Source organism: Capsicum annuum, chromosome 1, assembly GCF_002878395.1.
Source record: "Capsicum annuum cultivar UCD-10X-F1 chromosome 1, UCD10Xv1.1, whole genome shotgun sequence".
Taxonomy (NCBI): Eukaryota; Viridiplantae; Streptophyta; class Magnoliopsida; order Solanales; family Solanaceae; genus Capsicum; species Capsicum annuum.
Window position 1 is genome coordinate 75,809,112 of NC_061111.1, and position 14,590 is coordinate 75,823,701.

A 14,590-nucleotide genomic window follows, 5' to 3' on the forward strand; every position below is an offset into this window, starting at 1 on the left:
AAAGTTTCATGAATATGCCTATTCCATGGGGTGATTTATTTACATTTATGCTAATTGTGAATTCATTTGAGTGCTTGCACTTAGTCTAAATCAGTCCCAACCATAAAGGAAATTTAAATTTAGAAATCACTATTAGGTTAGTTATCCAACTTCAGAATTCAGCCGGGCAGTACTAGCAAGTTCCTAAACTGTCAAACTAGTCAAGTTTTAGTTGGAAATTTACTCATAATATCCATATTCAACTCTTAGAATTCTATGTCAGGGATTGCAACTCTTTTCCTATCCTTTCAGCCAAGACAATTTTCATCCGAGGACGAATGATCCTAAGGGGCAAATATTGTAACACCCCAAAAATCCAAGACAACATTAGAACCATACATTAAGTAAATAAAAAATGAAAACTCATGTTTTGGTAGTCTTATAAGTTATTTAGACACATATTATGGTCACAAATAGCTCCCAGCTTATAGACAAGTCAAAACATTACTTAGCGATTAAATTCTTTTGAAAAATATAACTATAATTAGTTTCAAACAAGCATAACTTTTGGGTTCCTCAGAATTTTGACCTCAAGACCCACCAATAGATATATAATTGAATTATATTTCATGATACCAATGTCACCTTAATCTGATATCGAAAAAAGTTATGGCCAAATTACTGAAGCACTGTAAAAGATACCTAGTGACTACGACCCTGATCAAGACTTTGATGAAACATCACGGGTCATTTAGAGGAAGTCATTATCTTGATAGTAGAGGTTGAAATTGGGTTCCTAGCACGACTCATGGCAAGACCTCATGAGTCGTGACCTAAGTCATTTAGACTACTTCCAAGCATTTTTAGATGGTTTCTAAGGGGTTTATTGGTCTTTTCTTACTTTTTAACCCCAAAACTAAGCCATTTAAGCTATTTTAAGGCTATATATAAAGCCAAAATAATCCCAAATCTCTCATTCTCAACACAACTCACAAACCCTGATAAACATGTAATTTTCTCTTCTCCCAAAGCAAGAAATTGGGGGTTTTCATCTCTAAGTCCAAATCCCCAAACTTCAATTCAAGAATAAAAAGTAATCAGGTATGTGGGTACTCATGAGGATCTCATTTCATCCTCATGACCAACTTATGGCTTTATTCATGAAATTTATAATTTTTCTAAAGTTGGGCCTTACCCAAATTGTTATTCTAAGCTTAAATTCAACCCCCCCCCCCCCATGATATAATTTTCACTCATAAGCATGTTTTAGTGATTATTCAAGATTTATTAGGGCCATATAATATCATTCACACTATTCTCAAATCCAAGCACATTTACGATATCAGTTATGATTTCAAGAATATTTTCAAGATATATGAGTCTTCCCTAATTTCATTAGTTTATTTTGTAATTAAACCCTTAATACATATTTTTTCTTAAGATTAACATCTTCCCATGTTCAAAACCATGAATTCCTTTATCATTACATGTTGTTGAGTTTATGGTTTAAATTGTGAATTTCATCTTAATTTCAGTTGATGTCACCATGTTTAGAGATGGTGGGTTATGAACACCCGATACCTGGAACTTTTCTTGATCATTTCTTTCCTCAAAATTTAAAAGAGGACAAGGTTGAGTAGTTTGTGAATTGAAGCAATTCAAAATGACTGTGAAGGAGTATGCCTTGAAGTTTCATCAGTTTTCCTATAATTCTCCCAAGCTAGTATCTAGCATGAAGGCTAAGACAAGGAAGTTTGCTTTGGGCTTGTCTCAAGACTTAATGTTGGAGTAAAAGGTCGCCTTGCTTAATAGTGACATGGATATCTCTAGGCATGTGGTAAATATGCTATATGTTGAAGATGAAAAAAAGAAACAAGCCTAAATAGAGGTAAGGTAAATTAAGAGATCCAGGTATTTTGAGTAGGGTGGAGGTCAACAGAATAGTGATAAGAATGGCAGGCAATGTTCTAAGAAGAATTGAGGGAATTTTAGGTATTATTCTATGATAGGTAATCCATATCCTAAGCAATCCAATGATCATCGTTTTTAGAGTAACAGTGGTTATAAGACGCAAGGTGCATGATCTCAGGCCGGTAGGGCCCAGTCAGCTCTATAATATCCTCTTTGTAGATTTTATGGACAATTGAACTGTGACTTTTATGATGAGGAGAGGAATAAGTTTTTAAGATATTGCAAGCCTGGCCATATTTAGAGGAACTATTCAACAGGCGATGTTGCTATTGGGTTAATAAGGTCCCGATTACAGCTTTTTCAGCTCCTACACCAAAGAATGCTATTTCTGGCTTTGACACTTGTCAAAATTATCTGTATGCTCTTGCCACCCATAAGGATTTTAAGAAATCTCCTGATAATGTTACTGGTATGCTAAAACTTTTCTTATGTGATGTGTACTATCTTTTAGATCTTGATTCTACCCTTTTCATGTAACCCCTTATGTGTCTATTCATTTTGGTTTTGGTCGTGAGTGTATTCCTGATCTTTTTTTGTGTCTACATTGGTGGGTGACCTTATTGTGGCTAGAAGATTCTATAGGGGTGCATGGTAACTATCTATGATATAGAGACATCAATAGATTTAATAGCATTAGAGATGTTAGATTTTTATGGTATCTTGAAGATGGATTAGCTCCATTCGTGCTATGCATTTCTAGATTGTCGAACCTTAAGGGTCAATTTTTAATTCCCAAATAAGTCAATGATTGAGTAGGAAGGTAGTTCTTTACTGCCCAAGGAAAGGTTCATTTCTTATCTTTGAGCCCGAAAGTTGATTTCTAAGGGGTGTCTCTATCACTTAGTCCAGGTTAAAGATTTCTAAGGTGTTTCCTGATGATCTTCCTAGTGTTTCTCTAGATAGAAAAAGAGATATTGGGATTTATATTCTGTTGGATACTTGTCCTATCTTTATCCCTCCTTACAGAATGGTTCCAACTGAGTTGAAAGAACTCAAGGAGTAGTTAAAAGATCTTCTTGATAAGGATTTTATTTGCCCAAGTGTTTCTCCATGGTATGCTCCAATACTCTTCATGTGTAAGAAGGATGGGTCCCTTTGGATGTGTATAGATTACCACCAATTGAAATAGGTGACTGTGAAGAATAAGTATCCCCATCCTAGGATTGATGAACTGCTTGACCAGCTTCAGGGTGCTAAGTACTTTTCTAAGTTTGATTTTCAGTTGGGTTATCATTAGCTGAAGATTAGGGAGGTGGATATCCCTAAGACTATTTTTCGTACTTGGTATTGCTATTATGAGTTCCTGGTCATGTCTTTTGGTTTAACTAATGCCCTGGTGGCATATATGGATCTGATGAATTGGGTATTCTGTTAGTTTTTGGATTTGTTTGTAATTATATTTATTGATGATATTTGGGTGTATTCCAAGAGTGAGGTGGATCATGTCGATCACCTCTGTATTATGTTGCTAACCTTAAAAGATTAGTTATTTTATGCTAAATTCTCTAAGTGCGAGTTTTGGTTGAATGTTGTACTTTTCTAGGTAATATTGTTTTTAGTGATGGGATCATGGTGAATCCATAGAAAGTAGTGGTGGTTAGAAGTATCCTATACCCATGACTCAAACTGAGATTTAGAACTTCTTGGGTTTAGTCTAGTAATATAGGAGGTTTGTGGAAAGCTTTTCTTCTATCACTTCCCCATTGACTAAGTTGACCCATAAAAATGTTAAGTTCCTTTAGTTCAATGCTTGTGAGGGTAGCTTTTAGAAGTTGAAGGATAAGTTGACTTCGTCTCCAGTTTTGACCCTACTCGAGGGTATCGATGATTTTGTTGTTTATTATGACATATCCCGTGTGGGACTGTGTTATGTGTTGATGCAGCATGGCAAGGTGATTACATATGTTTCTAGGCAGTTAAAGGCCCATATGAAGAATTATCGGACTTATGATTTAGAATTATTGGTCGTGGTCTTTGCTTTGAAGATCTAGCATCATTATTCAAATGGGGTTCATGTTGACATCTTTTTAGACCATAAGAGTTTATAGTATATATTCACCCAAAAGGATTTGAATGTCAGCCAGAAGAGGTGGATTGAGTTACTCAAGTACTATGACATGAGTCTTCATTATCATCCAGGTAAAGCTAATATGGTTGTTGATGCTCTTAGCAGGTTGTCCATTGAAAGCTTGTCTCATGTTGATGAGAAAAAATGAGTTTTGGTGAAGTATATTCACTGGTTAGCTAATCTTGGAGTTCGTCTCTTGGACTCTAAGGATGGTGGTGTGATTTTTCAAGAGGTGATGAAGTCATCTATTGGAGCTGACGCAAAAGACAAATAGGTTTTGGACCCTATTTTGATGTAGATCAAGGATGATCTAGGTCACCATAAGGTAATAATATCTAAAGGTACCAAGGCAGACTGTGTGTTCCCAATGTTGATGGGTTGCGAGAAAGAATTTTGGCTAAGGCTCATGAGTTGAGATACATTTTTTATCCTATTTCTACAAAGAAGTATCATGACTTGAAAGTGATCTATTAGTGGAATAATATGAAGAAGGATGTGGCTAATTTTGTGGCTAACTGTATGGTGTGTCGACAAATGAAGGTGGAGCACTTGATGCCTAGTGGGTTATCTTAAGAGATTGACTTGTTCCTGTGGAAATGGGAAGTGACTAATATGGATTTTTTTATCGGTCTTCCGTGATCTCTCCATTAGTTTGATTTAATTTGGATCATTGTTGATAGGATGACCAAGTCCGCTTATTTCCTACTAGTAAAGACTAGTTATTCGGTAGAGGATTATGCTTAACTTTTCCTTTAAGAAATCTTCAAGTTTCATGGTGCGCCTATCTCTATAATATTTGATCACGATACGTAATTCTCATCTCATTTTTTCCATTTTCTTCAGGGAGGTTGTGATATTAAGGTGAACCTTAGCACCATCTTTCATCCTCAAATAGATGGTCAATCATAGTGGACTATTTAGACTTTGGAAGATATGCCAAGATCTTGTGTGCTTGATTTTGGTAGAAGTTGCATTAATCATTTGCCTCTATAGAGTTTTGAGTATAATAATAGTTTTCACTCTGGTATTGGGATGACTCTATTTGAAGATTTTTATGGTAGGAGGTATAGGTCAACTATCGGGTGGTTTGAGGTAGGTAAAATTAGGTTATTCGGTCCTAACTTGGTTCACCAATCTATGTAAAAGGGTGAAAGTGATTTGGGATAGACTTAAGGTTGCCCAAAGTCACAAAACATTTAACGCAGATGTAAGATGAAGGGACTTGGAGTTTGATGTGGATGATTTGGTGTTCTTGAAGGTGTCTCCCATGAAGGGAGTGATGCGGTTTGAAAGAAAGAGCAAGCTCATTCCCTGTTATGTTAGTCCATATTAAATTGTGACAAGAGTGGTAAGTGTGGCTTATGAGTTGGATTTACCTTCGAGATTGGGTTCCATTCATCCGGTCTTTCATGTTTTAATTTTGAGAAAGTGTGTTAGTGATCCTTCCTTGGTTGTTCCCTTGGAGAGTGTTGATGTCTCAAATTCATTATCATATCAGGAGGTCCTAATTGAGGTTTTTGATCGATGAGTCTGTCGATAGAGAATGAAGGACAAGGCTTCGATAAAGGTTCTATGGATGAACCAAAAGTGTGAAGAATCTACTTAGGAAGCCGAGGAGGACATGAAGTCCAAATATCCATTCTTGTTTCTCTCTTTGGATAATCATGCTTGAGGTATGTGTATTCCTTAACATCTTTGTTTTCTAACATTGTTAAAGAAAATTGTGATTTCCTTGATATACTTGGTTTTTACCTTTGTTAAAGGTAAGTATTGGTGTGCTTTGCATTAACTCCTGCGAATAAAAACCTTGTCTCAACATTCGGGGACGAATGATCTTAAAGGGGAAGAATGAAACAATAGATTTTGGTCCTTGAAAAATTTCAGAGTTTTAAACTCACTGCCCAAACTACGACCCTCCTTTTAAGTCATAAGATGTCATTACGGGTCTTAAAAAGTCACACTCATCCAGATCAAAGTGGTAGCTTGATGTTCTATTATGACTACGACTAGGGGTTTCGAGTCATAATGATTCAAAATGAGTCGTATGGTCCCATCCGTAGCCAAACTAGTGAGATGCAGAAAATATTTTGTCTTGACTATGACTTGGACCCTATGAGCCGTAGGGTCACCTGACGAGTAATATGGTGTGAATCATAGGGTAACCATAGAAGGATCCTTAAGCTATTATCTTAACTACAACTCTTGGTGATGAGTCATCATGTTTCTTTATGAGTAGTATAGTGAACCGTAGTCATTGGCAATAATTTTTAGTGCCTTTATTCAGGGAACTTTGGACATTGCACCTCTTCCCTAATCATGACCCATGACTTTAAACCCCTTTAGGGTATCATTACCACTATAAAAAAATCAAATAACTTCTCAACCTCTCTCAAATCCCCAAGGTCAAGAATACTTAGGGTTTTCAAGAAGTGGGTCAATAAGGGCTCTCAAGGGTGATTTCTCTCCATATTTTTTATACTTTCAGGCATGTTAGTCTTCCCCAAATATTATTTTGTGAAAAGCATGCTTTTTTTAAATGTTTTAATTGTATGGATTTAAATGTAAGTTTTGGAATGGGTTGAGGGTTTGGGGATGGATGATTCTTGAATTGTTTTCCCATTGTTTTCATCAGTTGTTCATGCTTTGAATTGAATTTATTTGGACTAATGGGGTGCATGGGTATGATAATTGGAATAGGGGTCAAGGTAATCCCCCAGATTGTCATTTGAACTTGGAAAGTGGTTTTGAATAATTGTTTTCCCTCAATCCATTTGTGTAAATGGCCTTAAATTGTGGAGTTGTTAATTGGTTTGAATTACTCACCTATACTATTTCATTGCATAAATGGTTAAACAATGAACACAGTTGTTGAAGGCTTTGTTGGCTATTCTTTGGTTTAACAAACCAAGGGGTTTGAGGCATTACCCCAATTTGATTTGATAACTAAAGGAGGTCGAGGCATTCCTCCAACTTGATTTAATGAACAAAGGGGATCGACGCATCCCCCTAAGTTAATGGAATTTTAATGGAATAATTATAAGCTTGCAAGCGTATGGTATGAAAATACATGTGGTGTGCATTAATGTATAATTCCATGTCTAATAAATGGGTTATGTGAAACTTTTTTAATTGCTCTTAATGGGAGTTATGTAGCTACGTTGTGAAGATGTGGGTCTTGAATGACTTGTACTGGAAACCTATGTTTGCGACGTGGGGGTTGATCTTAATAACCGTGTGCATAGTTTACACTATTGATACATACTTGTATCTTGGACTGACGTGGGGCCGGGGCATTCACTGCTCTTCCTTGATACCACCAGTTCGTATGGCTAACATGCACTGAGGCCCTTTTAAAAGGGGGAGCTGAACCTAAATAGCCCGTGGGTGCCTGTTATAATGATTGAGCTACATATTCTAGGATAAAGTTTTTATTCATGCTAAGCCATATACCCTATCTCTCTATGATATGTATATATATATATGTGTGTGTGTGTGATTATGCGCATTGACATTTAATGATTTGTTTGAAATGTGGACCTTGGCATTATTTTATCTCTTCCCTAAGTTACATGCTAATTCTCATCCTACTAACCATCTATGGACGTTGTATCCCTATGCGACATAAGATCAAAAGGCAATCCTGCTTTTCCTGCAAAATATTAGGTGGATCGTCTTGGTTCGTCTGTCATTGTGATAAAGTGGTGAGCTTCCATTCTCTGAGAGACTTGATCATTCCATCGGTTACTTTTCATAAAATAGAATTGAAGACTTCACATTAACATTAGTATTTTCATTGTCATTGTCATTGTCAGAGTCGGGTGCATGTCCCAACGTAGATTTTTTCGATTAGTAGAGGCTTTGGTGAATATTACTGTGGATTGGGTGTTAATGTTGGCACTCTTAGATGTCTTTGAACTTATTACTACCTATCTTGTTATACGTTCAAAATTTAGTTGTTGTCAGGTGTTTGGTGTCTGTTTTGCTAGGCAAAGGGGTGTTTTCCGGTCCTTGGTAGACTTGAGATACCCATCACGACCACGCCCTAGTTTGGGTCGTGACAGTGAGTGACCTCAGATAAAGGAGAAACGTATCCAATAGGACCTGATTGATGAGACTAAGATATCACCAACTAAGTAAGCAAATGAATAGACCGCAGAAACTTTACATAAGAGATATCCCCTTGAGGGGGTTGCTCATAAGAATCACCACACTGAGAAGACCGAGGAGGACTAGTGGGGATAGGTGGAAATCTACGTGGAGTAGAAAAATCAAAAATAGGGACACTAGACTGAGTCTACACTCCACATTGTCCTCAAGTAGGACACTGCTCTCAGCAGAGTTCCTACGAATGTCAGATCTTCAGGGAGGCATGATCTAAAACACGAGGAAGCCATGAGTTAGAGAAGTTTCATAACACTAGACTTTATAGCCTGAAAATAGAACACAAGAAAGGAAACCATTACTAAATACCTTGTTGCCACCTCCTTATAAGTATGGTGTGCTACACACCCATAAAAAGGAATCTACTCGACACGAATTTGTGTACACCTAATGACCCTAAACCATGCTTTGATACCAAGCTTGTCATGGCTTGAACTAGGGACTGATCGTGATGGGCATCTCAAGCCAACTAAGGCTAGAGACCACCCTTTTTTTCTATCCATCCGAACACAATAAGGATATATAGCAGAAGCAACCAAATAATAATATGGAAGATAGATAACTAAGATAAAGGTTATTATAATCAACAATAGTAATCCACTCACATTTTTCCACAAGATCCTCTAACAATAAAATATCAACCTCAGTCAGGACAAGCCCTCGACTATAGCAAAAAAGAAATCCAAAGATATAGTCTAAACTATAAATGAAAGAAAGACTAAGAAATGACAGGCATTAACCTTTTATGTAATGTAAGGTTTCAAAGTAAAGTATATTATACATATATCCATGTTTCAAACCAGTGTTACAAGTTGGGTTGAGGTTAAAACCAATTCCCAACCATTAAACCACAAAATTTGGGGAAGCCCATGTTCCCCATTCCCATTCCCACACCCATGCATTTATTTAGTTCAAAATCATGAGAGTAGAGCATAAAAACAATTGAAAACCATGGTAATCCCTCAACCTATATTCAAAACCCAACATAAAACCACATGGACAATAATTAAATACATATTTTGTATAAAATTAATTTACGTAAGAGATACATACCTAAAACACACAAGAATTCAAAGTTAATTTGATGTTTAAAGCCTAGATGATAAATGTATAGTAAAACCCTTAAGTTTTTTTGGTTGGAGGATTAAAGATGAATAATGTAGAGTTTGATATTGGAAAACTGAAAGAAAAGGGTCCATGTTATGATTAATAGTTGTGGAAAAGGTTAGAGGACCAAAATCCCCTCACCCTTAAGTGAAAAAAAAACAAAATTGGATGAGAATTATAACTTAGCATGGCATGACAATATAGTGGATATTATCCACCATGCCACACTAATACCGTAGAGGGTAACCTCCATGACACAATGATATCTTAGACCCTTACTGCCTTAGGGTCCCAAATGACCCTAAACCCCTTCCAAAAATTTTGAAACTCTCCTAATTTACCCTTTTAATTCCCTAAATACAATTTAAGTCAAAGTCCAATATTATGAACATGGGGAGGTAAAAAATAAAATAATGGAAATTTTAAGGGTCTTACACCGGCGTACCCTATTCATGTGGTAGAGAGCGATTATCCATAAACTGATGGGTATTATTTCATATGCTCATATGGGGAGACTTATTTTAAGGGGTTGCAAGTCTTACTTTGCTAATATTTGTGGTACTAGTGTGGAGAGTATATTGCTTGACTCTGTTCCTATTGTTTGTGAGTTTCTTAATGTGTTCTTTACCAATCTGCCTAGTATTCCCCCTATCTATGAGATTGAGTTTTCTACTAATCTCAAGCCTGGCTCCCAACCTATTTCTATGGCACCTTATCGTATGACTTTTATCAAGCTTAAGGAGCTGAATTCTCAATTTTAGGATCTTCTTGGTAAGGGTTTTGTTAGACCAACTGTGTTCCCTTTGGTAGATCGTGTATTGTTTGTGAAGAATAAAAATAGTTCTATGAGTATGTATATTAATTATAGGAATCTTAATAAGGTGACGATAAAGAATTATTATCCTATGCCTCACATTGATGATTTCTTTAATTAGATCTAGAGTAGAAAAGTTTTTTCAACGATTGATTTAAGATCTGGCTATAATCAGTTCAGGATTTGGGCTGAGGATATCCCAAAAACAGTGTTTAGGAATTTTTATGGTCATTATGAGTTCTTAGTGATGTCATTGGCTTGACTAATGACCCAGCAACATTCAATGATTTGATGAACCAAGTATTCAAGCCTAATTTGATTCCTTTGTGATTGTGTTCATCGATGACATCCTTGTGTATTCGAGGAGTTGAGAGAAGCATGCGCAGCATTTAAAGATCATTCTCTAGACTTTGATAGATCATGTTCTTTTTGCTAAGTTCTCTAAGTGTGAGTTTTGGGTTAAGACAGTGACATTCCTTGGGCTTGTGGTGACTAAGGATGGGATTATGGTACTCCCAGCTAAGATTGAGGTGATTTATGATTGGTCTAGACCTACATCTCTTATTGAGGTTCATAGATTCATTAGTTTGGCTAATTACTAAATATGGTTTATTAAGGTTTTTGCTACTATTTCAGCCCTTATGACCAGATTGACTTAAAAGGAGGTTCCTTTTGAATAATTCGATAAGTGTGTGTTGAGCTTTGAAAGCTTAAGGATTTTTTTCACTTAAGCTCTTATTTTAGCTCTGCCTACTGAGGGTAAAGGGTTCACAATGTTTTTTATGCTTTTGGTGTTGGTCTGGGTTGTGTATTGATGCAGCAGGGTCGTGTTATTACTTATGCTTCTAGACAACTTAAGGTACATGAGCAAAACTACTCCACTTATGATTTAGAGTTCACAGTGGTAGATTTCGGGGTTAAAGATTTGGAGGCATTATTTGTATGTCGTGTAATATGAGATTTTCACTGATCATCATTTTCTTCAGCATCTTATGACCCAGAGAAAGATTAAGGATCAATAATGTAAATGGATGGAGTTCTTAAGGACTACAATATTTCCATCTTGTACCATCCAAACAAGAAAAATATGGTAGTAGATGCCTTGAGTCAAAAGACAGTCAGTATAGGTAGATTTGCTTGTATTTCAATTTCTTAAGGGTCGTTGGCCCATAACATTAAGCCCTTAGCCAACTTCATGGTTCACCTTAAGCTATTGTGGAGATGAGGTCTTTACTGTTAGAGCAGATTCGAGATCGTCATCTTGAGGATAACAATCTTTATTTCTTTTATGATTAGGTGTTGAGTAGTGAATCAGAGAGGGTCACCTAGATTCTGGGTATGTTTTGAGGTTTGATGGTCGCATTTTTATCTCAAGCATAAATTTTCTAATTCATTCTATTTTGCGTGAAGCTCACAGCTCTAGACATTCTATTCAGCCTAACACAGCCAAGATGTATAGAGATTTGAGGTAGCACTATTGGTGAAGTGGTATGAAGAGAGATATGGATGAATTTTTTGCTCATTTCCTATTTTATCAGTGGGTAAAGGACTAGCATCAGTAAACTGGGGGATTAACTCAAAGGTTGCCCATTCTCGAGTAGAAATGGAAATGGATTACAATGGATTTTCTTAGTAGTTTACCTCGTACTTTTTATGGTTCTGATAGTATTTGGGTTATTGTGGATCATTACCAAGTCAATATACTTTATTCCTATTCAGATGTCCTTTAGTGATGAAAGGTTAGCCTATATCTACATTTTGGAGAAATTTCATTTGCATGGGGTGACCATTTCTATCATTTTAGAATGTAGTTTTGTGTTCACTTTGACATTTTGAAGAGCATTTCAAAAGGATTTAGGTACTCATGTGGATCTTAGTACATCCTTTTATTTGCAGACAGGTGGCTAATCTGAGCGGACTATTCAAGTTCTCGAAAATAAGATCTCGGCCTATGTTGTGGACTTCGGAGGCCAGTGGAAGCAACACTTATCCTTAGCATAGTTCGCATATGATAACAGCTATATTTGAGGATTAATATGGTGCCCTTTAAGGCTTTGTATAGTAGGAGATGTTGTTCAAGTTTGATGGTTTGAGACTTTTGAGGTTAGGCCCTATGGTACTAATTTACTTCAGGAGTCGTTGGATAGAGTCAGGGTAATTCAGGATAGGTTGAGTGTCTCAGAGTTGGCAAAAGGACTATGCAGATCATAGGTTTTGTGCCTTGATATTTGGAGTTGGTGATCGTGTATTCCTCCATGTACCACCTATGAAGGGTGTGATGAAATTAGGGAAGGAAGGGCTAGTTCAGTCCTAGACATATTGGACATTTTGAGATTCTTTGCACAGTTGGTGAGTGTCATGACCCGAGGCTACCCCCTCGTCGCGACATGATGCTTAAAGCTACAAGTGACTCCAAGATAACCCATGATATGGTACATGCTATGAGAACTGAATAAAATAATACTGAAACAACATGTGCAAAAGATAGATAGATGAAATACTGATAAGCAATACTATCATGTCTGAATAACTGATAAAGAAATTGAAACAAGTTTTAAAGTCTGAACACTAGACTGATAATTTGAAAGCCTTTAAAATCATAAGAAGTTGTTGGGACAAACCCCCAACTAACTCTGACTGACTAAACATAACGAAATACTGAAATAACTGTAACAATATGTCACGTCCTCGATGGATGAGGACTCACCACTATTGCTACTGGTAAATATTAAGTTGTCTAAGGATAGTCGTGGAACTGTGTGTCTGAACCTATGTTAAAATATAACATAGCGCAAAATAAAAGTATGTAATCAGTACTTTGAATGAACTGGTACGTGAAGTAAGGACTACTGAATACATATGGAAACTAAACATGGATGCATAGACATGTAAAACTGAGAATACAATACCAAGTAAAGCATTAACTAAATAAATCTGTAAAACAGACTAACTGAATAACTAAAAATCTGATTACTTGGTCAAGTAAACCTGAACTGAAATAGACCGAGTATTGACTGAAACTATGGGACTTATCAGGTAACCGACATGCCCTAATCTAAGCTAATCGAGGTCTAACCTATAACCCCAGTTGGAAGGGTGTCTGTACCTTTCCATGGGTACTAACACTGGATGTGTGGATCCATTAAACTGGTGTCCCAAAAGGCTAGGGAGTCAGTCCTAAACTGGCGGGTGACCCCTAAGAGAGTGTCAGTCCTAAACTAGCAGGTGATCTCTCATAACCTATATTGGCTATGTAGTTTTAAAAGGACTTTTACTAAAGGTCTCAGTCCAATTCTGGTGGGTGAGCCTTCATCCCTTTGTTCGCTCAATGCTAAATCCTACTCCTAACTGAATGACATGAAAACTTAGCTAATACATGTACTGATTACTGATTTGCTTATAGATGGTATTCTGAAACTAACAGTGCATGCCTAATTAGGAGTAATCATGAACATATAAACTAATATATTTAACATGATATAATAAAGGTGAGTTCACTTTGAAAAAATGATGATCTGAAAAGGAAGACAAAATCATGATTCTGACTAACTTGTAACTTAAAATGGAAATATGTAAAAACAAATAGGTATCGGGTGTTCATAACCCACCAACACTAAATGATATTTAAATATGATAACATCACTTAAAACACTGTTAATAAATCATAATTGAAAGACCCAAAACATAAAACATATCACTAAACTGATGAATTACATGAATTTGAACATGGGGATGAGTTAAACGTATTAGGATAACATATTAACATGGTTTAGTTCATAACTTGATAATTTAACATGGGATCAACTAAATATGACATGGGTAATTAAAATTCAAAGCATTAAATAACCTAATTCACATAGGAAAAACATGTTGACATGGCTTAAATTCAATTTACTATGAAAACATATATTAAATTCATAATTTATAGGGATAATCTCACTAAAGAAGATTAAAAATTCATACTTGAACAAAAAGGTGATTTTAGGACACAATGGGTGGAAGGAACCCATTGATGAATACCCCATATACCTCACTTGGATGAGTTATTGAAGAAAAATTAAATTGGAACTTGAATCCTTGAATTCTTGGGGAAGAAAACTTGAATTTGTTCTTGGGGAAAAATGGTAAAGGTTTATGTAATGTTAACTGATGAATTATAGGAAAATAATTCCCTATTAGGGACTTTAATTCGTCATTTGGCCGTTTGGGTTGAGGGGAAATAACCAAAATAATCCTTGGTCCTTTAGCTAGAAAGGCAGAAAAATACTACCTTTTTGGGCTATCATAGAGGCCAGCCTCTATGATATGGACCCTATCGTGGAGGTCCTACCTCTGTGTCATGGAACCTATCATGGAGGTCCAGCCTCTGTGACATTCCTTTATTGCAGAGTCATTTTGCCTCTGAGGTCCAAAACCACTCCAAACCCCTTCCCAAAATTCCAAAACACTCTCGAGATACACATTTAACATCTCTAAACATTTTTTAGCTC